This window comes from Budorcas taxicolor, chromosome 10 (genome assembly GCF_023091745.1).
Source record: "Budorcas taxicolor isolate Tak-1 chromosome 10, Takin1.1, whole genome shotgun sequence".
NCBI lineage: Eukaryota > Metazoa > Chordata > Mammalia > Artiodactyla > Bovidae > Budorcas > Budorcas taxicolor.
The window spans coordinates 2838745-2853575 of NC_068919.1; positions in this window are offsets into that span (position 1 = coordinate 2838745).

Below are 14831 nucleotides of genomic sequence, written 5' to 3' on the forward strand. Positions count from 1 at the left end.
GCTGCCGGCATGAAGTTAAGACAGTTGCTCCTTGGAAGAAAAGCTGTGACCAACCTAGATAGCATATTAAAAAGCAGAGATATTAGTTTGCCAACAAAAGTTCATCTAGTCAAAGCTATGGTTTTTCCAGTAGTCATGTATGGATGTGAGAGTTGGACTATAAAGAAAGCTGAGCACCGAAGAATTAATGCTTTTGAACTGTGGTGTTGGAGAAGACTCTTGAGAGTCCCTTGAACTGCAAGGAGGTCCAACCAGTCCATTCTTAAAGGAAATCAGTCCTGAATATTCATTGGAAGAACTGATATTGAAGCTGAAACTCCAATACTTTGGCCACCTGATGTGAAGAACTGACTCTTTGGAAAAGACCCTGATGCTGAGAAAGATTGAAGGTGGGAGGAGAAGGGGATGACAGAGGAGAAGATGGTTGGGTGGCATCACCGACTCTATGGACATGAGTTTGAGTAAGCTCTAGGAGTTGGTGATAGAGAGGGAAGCCTGGTGTGCTGCAGTCCATGCGGTCGCAGAGAGTTGGGCACAAGTGAGCGACTGAACTGACTATTGTCTAGTCTGAATTTAGTGAATGTGATGAGAAAAAGTGTATTAATAGCTCAGTTGTGCCTGATTCTTTGTGACCACATGGATCTGCCAGGCTACTCTGTCTGTGGAATTCTCCAGGCAAAAATACTGGAGTGAGTAGCCATTTCCTTCTCCAGGGGATCTTCCCAACCCAGGGATCAAACATGGTTCTCCCACATTGTGGGCAGATTCTTTACCATCTGAACCACTAGGGAAGCCCTATACTTTTTCCTTATTTTTTTTTCAAAAATAATGCCCAACTCATAGAACTGGTGGATGTATAAAAATGAGATAAAACATATAAAGTAATTAGCAAAATATCAGCGAGAAAGCTCAATAAATGGGGGAAGATCTGTGTATGGTCCCTTTTCTACGTCCTTTGAACAAAAACAAGTCGGATAGAACAATAACATTATGAGTAAATCTGAAGATAAATTACTTGGAAATGTTAATAAAGCAGCCCCATTCTCCAGTCATCCTCTTGCAGAAGATTGTCTGTATATTTCTTAAAAAGCCATGATAGTTGGGGTGAAGGAATGAGGAGTGACTCATACCCAAGTCTTCCACGGTGGTGTTGTACTTTGTTTGTTCAGTAATTTCAGGCTCCCCCCTGCAGGGCTAAGGGATGAATTAATAATAATAATAAAGTCTGGCCTCCTACTCATTACATGTCTCAGAAGGGATATGTCTCCCCCACGTGGCACTTGCTTTTTGTTGTTTTCATTTCCTAGGAAGTTGGTCATCAATGATGACTAGTTTAGTTTAGTTTCTGGTACACAGCAAGGTGGTTCAATTTTATATATGTACGTGTGTGTACATATGTATGTATATGTATGTGAAGTGAAGTGTTATTTGGTCAGTTGTATTTGACTCTTTGAGACCCCATGGACTGTACCCCGCCAGGCTGCTTGGTCCATGGAATTCTCCAGGCAAGAATACTGGAGTGAGTAGCTGTTTCCTTCTCCAGGGGATCTTCCCTACCCAAAGATCAAACCTGAGTCTCCTGCATTGCAGGCAGATTTTTTACCATCTGAGCCACCAGGGAAGCCCATGTTTATGTATATATATACACACACACATAAATATATACATAAAAAATATACATTACATATATATACATATATACATATTCTTTTTCATATTCCCTTCAATTATGGTTTACTGTAGGATATTGAATATGGTTCCCTGGGCTGTAGAGTAGGACCTTGTTCTTGACCATCCTATATATAATACTTTCCCTCTGCTAATCCCAAATTCTCAATCAATCCCTAAAACATTGTTCTTTAGACTTCTCAACTCAAAGACTTTGTCCCAGTTTTAAAAATGTAACATGCTTTGTACCAAAGAGCACTCGGACGTGGGGATTGATTTGCCTACTTATACAAAAATATATTGTACCTGCAGTGATGGAACTGAAATTTTAAGTTTGTATAAGAAGGAATTCTATTCTTAGAATGTTTCCTTCAGTAGCATAGAAGGCTGTGTCTATACAGAATCAAATGAAATGAAGATCTGTCCATTATACAACTATTCCGGTCTGTGTAGATAATCAAAATACTGAAAACCAAAAGGTCAAAAATCCTTTCTGTAGTTTTATTGCTGCAATATCCTGATTGGTTGCTTGAATCAATTAGCTTCAACAGATCACTAAAAACTCTCCCCCTCTTGTTTTGTGATAGTTATAAAGTGGGTTACGTGACTTCTTTCTTTCTGCATCTCGTATGGATGTGGGCAAAGGTTTCATTTAGGCACTAACAAAAGCACTGCCGTTTATCCATCCAGGGTTCCCTCCGGTTTCTCTCCTGCAGTTCTGCCAGTCTGAGAATGGCGGTGCTACTGCCCTATTCTTGTTCCCCTGTTGAAAGTGACTTCGCTTAGGGCTTTCCCTCCCCGGATCATTAACAGCAATTTGCAGCGAGGTAAAGAAGAAAGCAGCGTTCAGCACTGTGACTCAGAACACAAGCCAGGGACTTCTGAAGGTCAGGGACAGCTGCCAGCATCTTCCTGGCTCCCGTGCCTGGTGTCCCACAGGTTACCAGGTGCCTTGGCTGGGTCACTGTCACTTTTACAGAGAAGCATCAGGTATAGGCATTGGCTGAGGAGGCAGAGCTGATTGCAACAGACTGACAATCTGATCTGTGGAGGCAAACCCGAGGCTGATGGGATACATTTCAGAAAGCTCTCCAGCATTCCCCAAAGCACAAATCAGGTCAGAGAAAACTTGAATTAACCCCTGAAGCAAAGCACAAGGAAAGCCGCACTTTGCAGGTGGGTAGAGAGACTTCTGTATCCCCAAAGCCAAGCAGTCGGGAACCTAGTAGGTGTCTTGCACAGAAGCCTTCCAAAGCAGGCTAGAGGTACATATGCCTGCCTCTAGGTGATGACCAAATGTGTCTTGGGTGCCCCGAACCTGAGAAAAGTCTGCATTTGTCCCCCTCCGAGGACTCACCTTTGAACCCAGGGGATGCACAAGGCTCTGATGCACCTGGCTCCCTCTCCTCCTCCCTTCTGGAGCCCGAGGGAGGGGGGAGTCCTCCCTCTGGGCACCCCTCAGGTGCCCAGAGCTGTCACGTCAGCTCTAGGTCCTTGCAGCCTGGCCCTCAGCAGGACAGGAGACTGTGTCAGCAGTCAAGCCAGCAGCCCTAGGGGTGCTGTTTCTCTGCAGTTCTTGTGTCTCAGTGATCTTTGGAGGCTCTCTGCTGAAGCAAGGAGACAGGTTTGATAGCTTCCCTGTCCCGTGAGCTTGTCCACAAGATGCCATCCTTAGCCATATGTATCTCTGAATCGAGGCAATCATTGCCATGCTAGGGTTAAAATAATGAGAAAAATTTCTGACAACTTCAAAGGCAGACCCTCCTGCTACTTTTAAATCACAGGCGCTGTTCTCTGGGGCAATAAAAATGAAAATTACAAAAAGGCAGGCTGGGAAGAAGCGTGAGCTCCTGCGCGTGGGCAGGATCGTCTGGGGAGTGTTTCCAGGGATCTCTGGCAGGAGGTTTCTAGTTCGTGAAGGATTTCCCCGGCACTGTGCCTGGGCAGGATAACAGATGGGCTGCTTGCTGCTGCAGGAGGGAAAATACCTTTTGTCATCGCCAATGCCCTTCACTGCAGGCCAGCAAATAGCAGAGCTATGCAGGCACCTTTTCTGCTCCTGGATGCAGTCATGAGGCTTTGGAGTTTGCTGTGTAAGAATAGAAATTGTATTTTCACACTGTTCGACTCCTGAAAACTGTCAGCTCTGAAGAGTGCCTTGTCCTTCTTGAGAGGCGCAGCTTCTGGAATGCTCCAGCGAGTAGCTAAAGGCGTTTTTATTTTTAGAGATTAGCAGACATTTTCAAAGCCTTCCTGTTTATGACCTCCCACCCTCACGCCATGCTTTCCTAGGTTGCTGATCTCATTTTTCTCTGTCTTCAGGCTTGTACCATATGTGGAGACCAGAAGCCCCAGGATACCAGATCACAATTTGAGAAGGTTTCCCTAGTTAGAACCAGACTTTTAGCACCCTGAGCATGCAAATTAAGAAAAACTTGGCTACCGCTGCAGTTCTCTAAAGTAGCCTGCATTTGGCTTGTCATTCTGTTATCATCTTGAGGTGTATTGTTTGTGACCCCCAACACAGTGTACTGGAAAGAGTAAACCCATCCAGAATTCTTCATTGAATTCTTACAAGAACCCAATGAGGTAGAAGTTAGTTTCCTAATTTTTTCCCAAAAAGGCCAAATCAAAGAGGAATTAGTTAGTATAGTTCAGAAAATGCAGACCCTGGTTTGTCTTCTGCTGGGTGAGGCCCCGAGAGGAGCGTTGGTTCCGCTTCCTTCTCATCTCCAGCCGCCTTCAGCCTGGCGCAGTGCCTTTCCTTCCTGGGGAGGTGGCTCTTGCTCCTCTGATGCTCCTGCGCAGACTCCAGTGAAGAATTCCAGCGGGACCTAGTTGTTCTGAGTGCAGATTTTGGACTTGTAAGTGTGCTGGGTACACACAACTCTTGTCACTACTATTTCATTTTGAGAGTTGTGATCCTTTTATACCTACTCTTCTTCCTTTTCCTCTTTTCTTTCTCTGCTTCTGGCTCCTTCTCGTTCTTGTCTATTTCTTTGAGAACAATGGACTATTTTTGATCTATCATATGGGTTTTAAAATCAATTTTAAAATTGATTTTAAAATTGACTCACTTTTATCTCTTGTTGCTATTTCTGAGAGATGTTTATGCAAATTGGGCCCCCAAATGCTAGGCTGCATTCTCAAACTACCTGATCTTGAGAGTCTTCTAATCTCTAGTGTGAAAAGCAATTTTGCCTGAAAACAGGTGATTAAAAACAGCTTCCCTGTGTTGTCATTTGTTAGCAATGCCTTCATGTGCTTATGCCTTTGTGATTGCTGGGTAAACTGCTGAGTTACCGTTCTCTCCTATCCCACATGCTTCTTGGTGGCGAGGATGATGTCACTCATTCATGGTGCCTAGAAGACAGGGATTTCAGCTCATTTAACTTAATCCTTGTAAAAAGTCTGTATGTGTCAGAGAGCTGGAGGAAATGATTTGTGTGCAGCTGAGAAGGGCAAAGCCTTTTCATTACAGCTCTCTAGCTACTAAACTATTGATTGAAAAAATTAATCTTTCCAGATACTTATAAACTAGATAACTACAGAACATGATCCAGAAAACATATCCAAAATTCTGTTATTTCCACAATGCTGCCAGGCATATTTGGAGAATTTTTAAAAACTCTTGGAAATCTACTAGCTTGTGAAAGGAAAATCCCAGAAAAATATGTTTTAAACATTTAAAACCTTTTTCTTAACTCTTGTAAAGCCTAAATAGAAAATAATATGTTTGCTCCAGAAATGTTTACTAGGAACCATGATAACATAAAAGCAATCAACTTAGTTTTTTGAGAGGGACAGAAATAAGAATTCATCTTTGTGAAATTCTATGATTTATATGGAGTCTTTTGATGAAGTGGGGGATTTTTTTTTTCCAACTTCTTTGAAGGACAATACAGGGCTTCCCTTGTGGCTCAGATGGTAAAGCATCTGCCTACACTGCGGGAGACCTGGGTTCGAGCCCTGGGTCGGGAAGATCCTCTGGAGATGGAAATGGCAACCCACTCCAGTATTCTTGCCTGGAAAATCCCATGGACGGAGGAGCCCGGTAGGCTACAGTCCATGGGGTCACAAAGAGTCAGACACGACTGAGCGACTTCACTTCACTTTGGAGGACAAGTTGTTGAGGACCTTGAAGAGAGGTACTAACAATGATTCATTCACTGCCGGAATTTTATTATGAACATTGTTATTTTATTTAGTAGCAGATTCCTTTGTAGGAAGAGCTGTGTTGATCAAGTGAATAAGCTGATACACAGTTGGAGCTGAGACAGCAGAGGGCTTGCTCAAAATCTGATGGCTTTTTTTCAAATTACTTTGAGGGTGGGCAGGATTAGATAACTGCAAGGATTTTGCTTTGCTGACTGAAATTTGCAAGCTTAGTGCAAGAATTGAGTTGCTTGTGACAATCAAGAAGATTTTCGAAGGATAAAGGAGAGAAGGATGATGGAAGGTTTAGTGACTATAGCGGCAACTGCAGGAGGGGAAAAACGTTGCCTCAGGAGGAATTGTTTAAAATGAAAATGTACTGTGTGTTGTTAGTTCTCTTTTCTACTCTCCTTCTGCTTTCCCTTCCCCTCTTCAGTTTTCAGTAAATTTTCTGCTATTCACTGATGAAATTGGTTGGGAGTGTGACAAAAGCTTGGGTGTAATCTCACAGTTGGGTTGTGAGCCAAGGCTGCTCAGGGGAGATGAGATCTGTATATTCTGTATCTGTATATTCAAGGAAATCAGTTCTTTTAATCCCCTGACATGTATCAGAGATCAGGAGAAAACCAGCTTTGATCTATAGTCAGCTACTATTGGATTCCAGTATGCATTCATTACTTGAACCGTTCAAAGTTGTCTTAATTTATCTATACTTTTACAGAGATGTGGTAAGCTGAATAACGACTCCCCAAACGTATCAGGTAGTGCCTGGAATCTGTAAATGTTACCTTATATGGAACCAATGTCCTTACAGATGTGATTAAGACTCTTGAGCTGGGGATGTTCTCCTGGGTTCTAAATTCTATCACACATATGGCTGTAAGAGGGAGCAGAGAGGGATATCACACAAACACAGAGAAGAAGGTGTAATGGAAACAAGGTAGAGAGATCTGGCTGGAAGATGTGGTCATGAGCCAAAGAATGCCAGCAGCTGCAGCCAACTGGAAGAGGCAAGAACTAGATTCTCCCCTAGAAACTCTAGAAGGAGTACAGTGCTGCTAACATCTTAAATTGGACTGATTTCACACTCCTGGCCTCCAGGACTGTGAGAAAATAAATTTCTGTTATTTTAAGCCACTAAATTTGGAGTAATTGTCACTGCAGCCAGACCTTGGTATTTTGATGGTTGGCCTGAATTTAGTGACTTTTTATAATTTTTTACATCTAAATAATGCTCGACTCAGAATGGTGTTAATAATATTAAGTACTGAGATCCAAACATAAGCTCTCCCACCAGTGGGGAAATGTTTACAAGTATTGTATTAGTTGAAAGTGGCTCTCCTGTGGAGTATAAAGTGTATAAAGTGAGGGGCAGCCACGAAAAAAAAAGGGGCCAATTAAAGGGGAGAATTTGAGGCTATTCTACCTCAGTCAGTTCAGTTCAGTAGCTCAGTTGTGTCCGACTCTTTGAGACCCCATGGACTACAGCACACCAGGCCTCCCTGTCCATCACCAACTCCCAGAGATTACTCAAACTCATGTCCATCGAGTCGGTGATGCCATTCAACTGTTTCATCCTCTGTCATCCCTTCCTCCTCCTGCCTTCAAGCTTTCCCAGCATCAGGGTCTTTTCCAGTGAGTCAGTTCTTTGCATTAGGTGGCCAAAGTATTGGAGTTTCAGCTTCAGCATCAGTCCTTCCACTGAATATTCAGGACTGATTTCCTTTAGGATGGACTGATCTCCTTGCAGTCCAAGGGACTAGCTGTTTGGCATTTAAAAAGTGTGGTAGCAAATTTACAGCTCTATTGCATATTAATCAAAACATATATCATTTTAGGCAAAAGGAGTTTCAGAATTCTTTCTTTAGTCTGAAGAGATATTTGGCTTACCTTTAGGCAGCATCATAAAATTATACTTTTTAACTTTAGGATCATAGCTGGTTAGAATCAAAGTAATGGAGATGGACAGGAAAATCAGGGTGACATATCTAATGTTGTATTTGCTTGTAGGATGTGCTCATTGTGTGAATAATGGCTGGGATCTCATGCCATATGTGCACTGTGGTCTCTATCTTGACTTTTTGGCAGGTGTGTCTGGTGAATCTGAGTTAAATAAATGTTATGAGTTGGGATGCCACATTTTGCCATTTTATTTGTTCATTCCTTCAACATTTACTAACAGCTAGTGGAAAGGGCTTCCCTGGTGGCTCAGATGGTAAAGAATATGCCTGCCGTGCAGGAGACTTGGGTTTGATCCCTGGGTTGGGAAGATCCCCTGGAAGTTGTGGGGAAAGGTGGGAAATAACTTTCTAGACAGAGATAAATTGTGAGGAAGGCACAGAATGCCTGTAAACTTCAGGCTTTCTTAGGAGATAGCGATTTTTAAGAGAGAAGAAGAAATGTTCACCTCTGTTCAAGGTTCAGTAACAGATTGTGTGGTAGACACGTTTCCTTGTTAATGAAATGGATTAACGTTCCCTTCATTTATTCTTGGCTTCTGCTTCTCTGTAGGATTTTATAAGAAACTAGCCAGTGGAGGTGCACTCCAAAAAAGGAACGTTTAATTTACTAATTTATCAGTCCTGGGGATGATGGCATAGCATTCTAATTTTCTTTTATTATTCCAACTTTACAAGCATGCAAACCATCTGTCTTCACAAGCAAAACTTAATGTAGAGGCCTGAATAATTAGGAAGTAATGAAGAGCTTGTAAAACAGCTATCAGTAAAACACAGGAGAGGCAGCACTTGTAAAACTGGAATGAATATGAATCAATAAGCCTGCAGATGCGGGCTCTTCAGGCCTGAAGATGCTACTTAGCTAATTTACAGAATTGTTGCCAATTCATTTTGAAAATATTATGGCAGAGAGAGCAGTTTGAAATAGTTTTAAGTAGAATGGTTCTTGACAGTAGGTTCTAATAAATCTAACTCCATTGACTATGGAAACACATGAATGGACATTGAGATAAAAAAGAGGTGAGATACAGAAGAGTTAGTTAGAACCCAGATAAATCAGGAGTCCAGTCTGGCTTTGAGTCCTTCTACTGTCCTTTACTGTGTGATCTTGGTCAATTCATTTAATCTTGCTAAGCCTCAGTTTCCTCCTCTGTAAAATGAAGGCAATAGTATCTGCCTCAGAGTATTATTACTGTAAAGACTCAAGTGGTGCTACAAATAAAGCTCTTAGCAGAAGCCCTTTAATAAATGTAATCTAATGATTAATTATGGAGAAATCATACAAATCCACATTAACTGATATTTTTGAGTGAAATTATAAAAATAAAAGATAAAGGGCCTCAATTAGTGTCTCATGTAATTTACTGACATTGAACAATTCACATTCTCTTGGTATCTGGCTTTGTTACACACACCATTAGTAAGCAGCCTGGAATGGGTAAATCTGTTGGAAATGCTTTCCTTAAATCTTTTTTGATTTGTTTTAAAAATTTCATCTTAAAATGCACCTTGTTGGTGAGTAAAGCAGGTGAATGGTCCAATTGTTGGCCAGTAGAGGTTCAGGATATGCTTGTTTGGGCTTGTTTTATTCAAGAGAAATACTTGTACCTGAGGAAGATGAGCCATCACAGGTGCCAGACTGATATTTCACCAGTAAGTTCTACCCAGGCTATGACTACAGAGAAGTGATAATATGAGATTTCTACTGAACAAACAAATCTAGACTACCACCTCTACAAAGACTCAGAATCTACGTTTTTATGAGAGAGAACTGAAAAAAGAAAACCAGATAGGCCAGAGGACTTGACCTGAGGGGTAGCAGGTGAGTCATCGGTTATAAATGTCCTGTCACATGGAAATAGCTAAGTTAGATCTGGTTGGATCTCAATATGATTTTTGGAAGCTGGTATAAAAGCTTCTAAAAATTAGGCTAATTAATTACTTGATATTCCTGGTTATACTTTCTTTGCTCTTTAATATGAAATGACATACCTGGCAGTTGAGGGAAGGTGACCTTTGACCTTTCCCTATTAGTAATTAAAGAAGGTTCCAATGAATCACCTTGAACGGAATCAAAAGTGACTGCTTGGCAGCTTGCTTCCAATACTTCAGCATGGCTGAAAGGGCTTCTGAGAAAAGCAATGGGACTCTTTGGGAAATTAGGAAATTAGAAAGCTTGGCTTGTAAGGACAAAGGAAAAGGATGATCTATTTATAAGTTGTTAACAAAAGATTTATAACTTCTCAAAGTAAGGGAGAGACATGATTTATCTTGCCAAGCACTTGAAAAGTAGGAGTTCTCAGGAGAAAGCATGGATTAGCAGACCCGAGGCTGACGACGAGAGAGCCTTGGAAATCCGTGACCCAGAGTAAGGTGTGCACTTTCAGGAAACCACTAAATTGGTAACAGAACAGGTTTGGCCAGCTGGGCTTTGTCAGAGGTTTAGTGATGCAGAGGAGTTCATTTTGTCTGAGAGAAGCAGGCTTAGTAAGTCTGCAGTATTGAGGAGTAGAGACTAGGGGCCAGAGAGATTTAAAACGAGCAGCACAGGGACAGGTGACCCTGAAATGAAGACCTGCTCTGAAAGCAGAGGCTGTGTCCTCCCTGGGTCCTGTCTACTGCTTCCTATTGGGCATGGGCACTCTGGGCCCACACTGCTAACCATGGCCAGACCTGGGTTGGGCCCTCAGAAGAACTTCACGCTTTGTCAGTAGAGAGGGACGAAGCCACATCCCTGCTGTCACCTGCAATCCCCGACTTGCAAACCCAGTTAAGGTCTAAGAGTTCAAAGTTCATTCTCCTGTGCTTGTACCTAACTTGAAACCATCTGACCATTTTTAGATCTGGATTTTGGTGTTTGCAGGGGAAGTGGGAAGAAGTATGTATTTGTTTTGAGTTCTAAATCCTCTCTTCTTTGCTTATTATGGTTTCAGGACCACAACATTTCTGCTCCACATATGGCACTCGTATTTTCCTATTGCTGTTATTGATTGTTGAAAAGCTCAGCTTTTCCTTCTAATTTTTAGATGGGAAACAAAGTGGGTGCCATTTAATCCAATCTGACTTAACTACTTAAAGATTTTTTAAATTTAGAAATAATTTCAAACTTCAAAAGTTATAGACATAGTACAAAGAATTGCAGTACACCCTTTACCCAGATTTTAGCCCCACTTGGACCTATTTCTGAAGCGACTTAGCAGCAGCAGCTAAATCATTTCTTCTCTCTTTCATATATTCTTTCATGGGAACCATTTGAAAATTGAAAACAATATAATTGTGTACCCCTAAATACTTCAGTGTAGATTTCCAAAGAAGCAGACTATTTTCTTCATGACTTTAATACATTGATCAACCTCAGTAAAGTTAGCATAGGCATAACACTTTTATCTAATCTACTTCCTTATAGACCAGTTTTAGACCAATTTACTCTATAAAGCCTTTTAAAATATTTCTGTACATGTGTGTGGATTTTTCTCCTGTACTCCAGGATCCAATCTAGGATCAAGTATGGCATTAACTATTAGGAGTTTTAGTCTCCCTAATCTGAAATAATTCCCCAGATTAGGAAAAAAATTATTTTTCTTTTATGCCATTGACATTTTTGAACAATGTAATTTCTTTTAAAAGCAGAACGTTCTTCATTTTTGGTTTATGTATGTTTCGTGATGATTTGCTTTTTAGTCATTAGGTTGTGTCTGACTCTTTTGTGACCAAATGGACTGTAGCTCACCAGGCTCCTCTGTCCATGGGATTTTACAGGCAAGAATACTGGGAGTGGGTTGCCATTTCCTTCTCCAGGGCATCTTCCCAACCCAGGGATTGAACCTGAATTTCCTAAGTTGGCCGACGTTTTCTTTACCGCTGAGCCACCAAGGAAGCCCCTCTGTGATGATTAGCTATATACCCTCAGTCAGAAAGGTACTATACACAAGTGACATTGTATTCTTCTTAGTGTATGTTGTCTGGAGGTATATGATTTCCACTTGCCTGCTGTTTGTGATGTTAATTTTGCCAGATTTCTCCACTGTGTGGGTACTGTCATTTTTTCTCGCTACTAACGAACAGCCTGTGGTGAGATGTTTTAAGACCTTGCAAATATCCTGCTCCTTATCAAAGTTTATTCTTCAAATGAAAGTTAAAACTACCATGAGATGTACTACCATCCACCCACTAGAATGGCTAAAATTATGAAGACTGATCATAACAAGCATGTGAAGCAACTGTAATTCTCATACTTACTGTGGGAATTGAAAGTGCTGCAGCCACTTTGAACAATATCTGACAGTTTCTTATGAAGTTAAACATGCACTTCTCATATGACCTAGGAATTTTGCACTTAGTTGTTAATCCAAGAGAAATGAAAGCACAAGTCCACACAAAGACTTGTGCATGAATGTCCATATCATCCTTATTCACAATATTCCCAAACTGAAAACAACTCAAATGCCCATCAAGAGGGGACCACATATACAAGTTATACTGATACCATGGAATACTACTCAGTAGTTAAAAAAAGAATGACATTCTTATACGTGCAACAGAATGGATGAATCTCAAAAATATTATGCTCTGAGAAGGAAACCAGGCAAAGAATAGGCACTGTATGATTCCATTTATGTGAGATTCTAGAAAAGGTAAAACTAACATTTAGTAAAAGAAGGCATTATTGGTTGCTAGAGACTAAGGATGATGGGGATGTGTTGACTGAAGGGGGGCACGTAGCAATTTTGAGGAGATAGAAATGTTTCTAATCTTGATTTTAGTGGTGGCTACAACAGTGAAAAAAATCTGTTGAAACTTCTAACTATACAAACAAAGGGTACCTTTTATTAATATTATGTGTAAATTTTGCCTCCCTATAGTTGGTAATTCCCCTCCTATATTTAGCATCTGTTTATGATTCCACCCTGCATCAATCCTTATTGTAATGGTTGCAAAATGATGACTTGTCAACTCCAGCATTCAGTCCACTTTAGCAGTTGGTACTTGACATTCTCTTGCATCAAATGTGTACCCTGATCCTGTATCTTTCTTTCCTTATTTGTTGTCATTACAGACTCACAGAGTCCCAGTTTTTCCTCAAAGCCTTATAGTTTACTAGTCCTTTAATTATTTGGCATTTAAATTGTTTCATATTTGTCTTGGGTAGCCATCTCATGTAACCTGGTAACTGTAACCTTGTGACAGGCCTCATCATTTATTTTTGAGCACTTCCTTGCTTTGAAGCAAACTGAAGTTCCAGGCAAATCTTGTGTCTTCTCTGTCCCCACCCTAGAATAGCTATTTCTCAAGATGTCCTGGTTTCTATTAATATTAGCAGGAAATCTTAATAGGTCCTTTCAGAGCTGATTAGTTTGGTTTTTGCCAGAGTCACTCAAATGAAAGGAATAGGGATTCAATTTTTGGAACAGTCTTCAGAGAGTTTGAGGAAGAGGAGTGAGGCTGAGAGGGGAGAAAACTATCCTTTAAAAAACTTGCTTTTTTCTTATAAAATAATGCATTAATTCTTAAGACATGGAAAAATCAGAACTGGAAGTCATCCAAAATCCAAACTTAGAGCAGTAGTTATGCTGTTATTTGTGGGTCTAGATTTGATTTAGCCCATTTCACTAGCTGTCACCACCTTGCATTCCTCATTTACGTTGTAGAATTTTACGTCTATTCTCTTAACCATAAAAACTAGCATATTCCCGCTGGAGCTCTGTTGGTCACTATGCTTCTCAGGAAGGCATCCCCATGTGTGATGTGTGTATGTGGGTCTGTGTGTGTGTGTGTGTACGGGCTTGTGTGTGTGTACGGGCTTGTGTGTGTGTACGGGCTTGTGTGTATGCGTAGGAAGGAGAAGCAAAGTGAGTTCAAAACTGCCATGGGTCTAGGAGGAGTAGACTTCAGAATTCTATTTCCACATAACGTTGGGCAGGGCTAGAATCTCTTTTTCTTAAATGACCATTTATAATTTCACAAGCTTTGACATAGGGTTAGCAAGGCATCGTGGCCAAGACTATACGAATACTCAACAGCGGGCCTCAGGTTTTCTTCTTGTTACTGAAAATACCCATAATGAGTCTGATTTATAGTGTCATTGCTGCTTAACCCGAATCTAGCGCCTGTGGCCTGACTAGAAGGTCCTCAGGCAGGGCCCCGTTAGAGCTCAGTAATGAAGTACAACCTTCCCTCGCATTTTTAGGAGCCGGTGTCATCTTGTAGATGTAAGAGAACAGTTGGTTTCCGTAAAGGGAAATAGATGAACCCTGACACTTGGGCCATTTAACATGAAACTAAAAGAACCCAAGAAAATACTCCACAGGAAACACTGGCAGAAGACAGGAAGGCCTTATCCAGCCCTAATTTCTATTACTGAATAACAGAAAGGGAGGAATGCCCATTAAGTGTTTGGAATGGCTGTCTCATCTCATGTTTCCTGTTGTAAAGTTTGATTTACAGAATTGAAACTCCATTATACTATTTTCTTTCAACAGACACACCAAAGCATTATGGTTATATGATTTTTTTTTCTCCTTTTTTCTTATTTCCCCCTATTTTTATTTTGTAAACAATGAACTGTATGGGCTTTGTAGAAAAGGATATAAAATTCCTTTGTAGAAAAGGATATAAGAAATTCAAGTAATAAAAGATACTGGAATCACTCAAAAGTTCATTCAGAAATAACATTCTTAATATTTGATGAACTCTATTCTATAGGTATTTTAATCTATATATTCAAACAGGATAGGTAAAAATAATTTAGAAAACTGAGCTCTTATGAAACATGCTAATTTAAACAAAATATATTAAATAGAACTTTCCTTGACTTTCACTTGATTTTTGGAAAAAAAGACACTGAAAAATTTTTAAAGTTATAATTGATTTATAATGTTGTGTTGGTTTCAGGTATATGGAAAAGTGATTCAGCTATATATATATATTTATTCCTTTTCAGATTTTTTCCCCTGTTTATGTTATTACAGAATATTGAGTACAGTTCTATGTGCTATATGTAGGCCTTTCTTGATTATCTATTTTATACATGGAAGCCCTTACATATAGTAG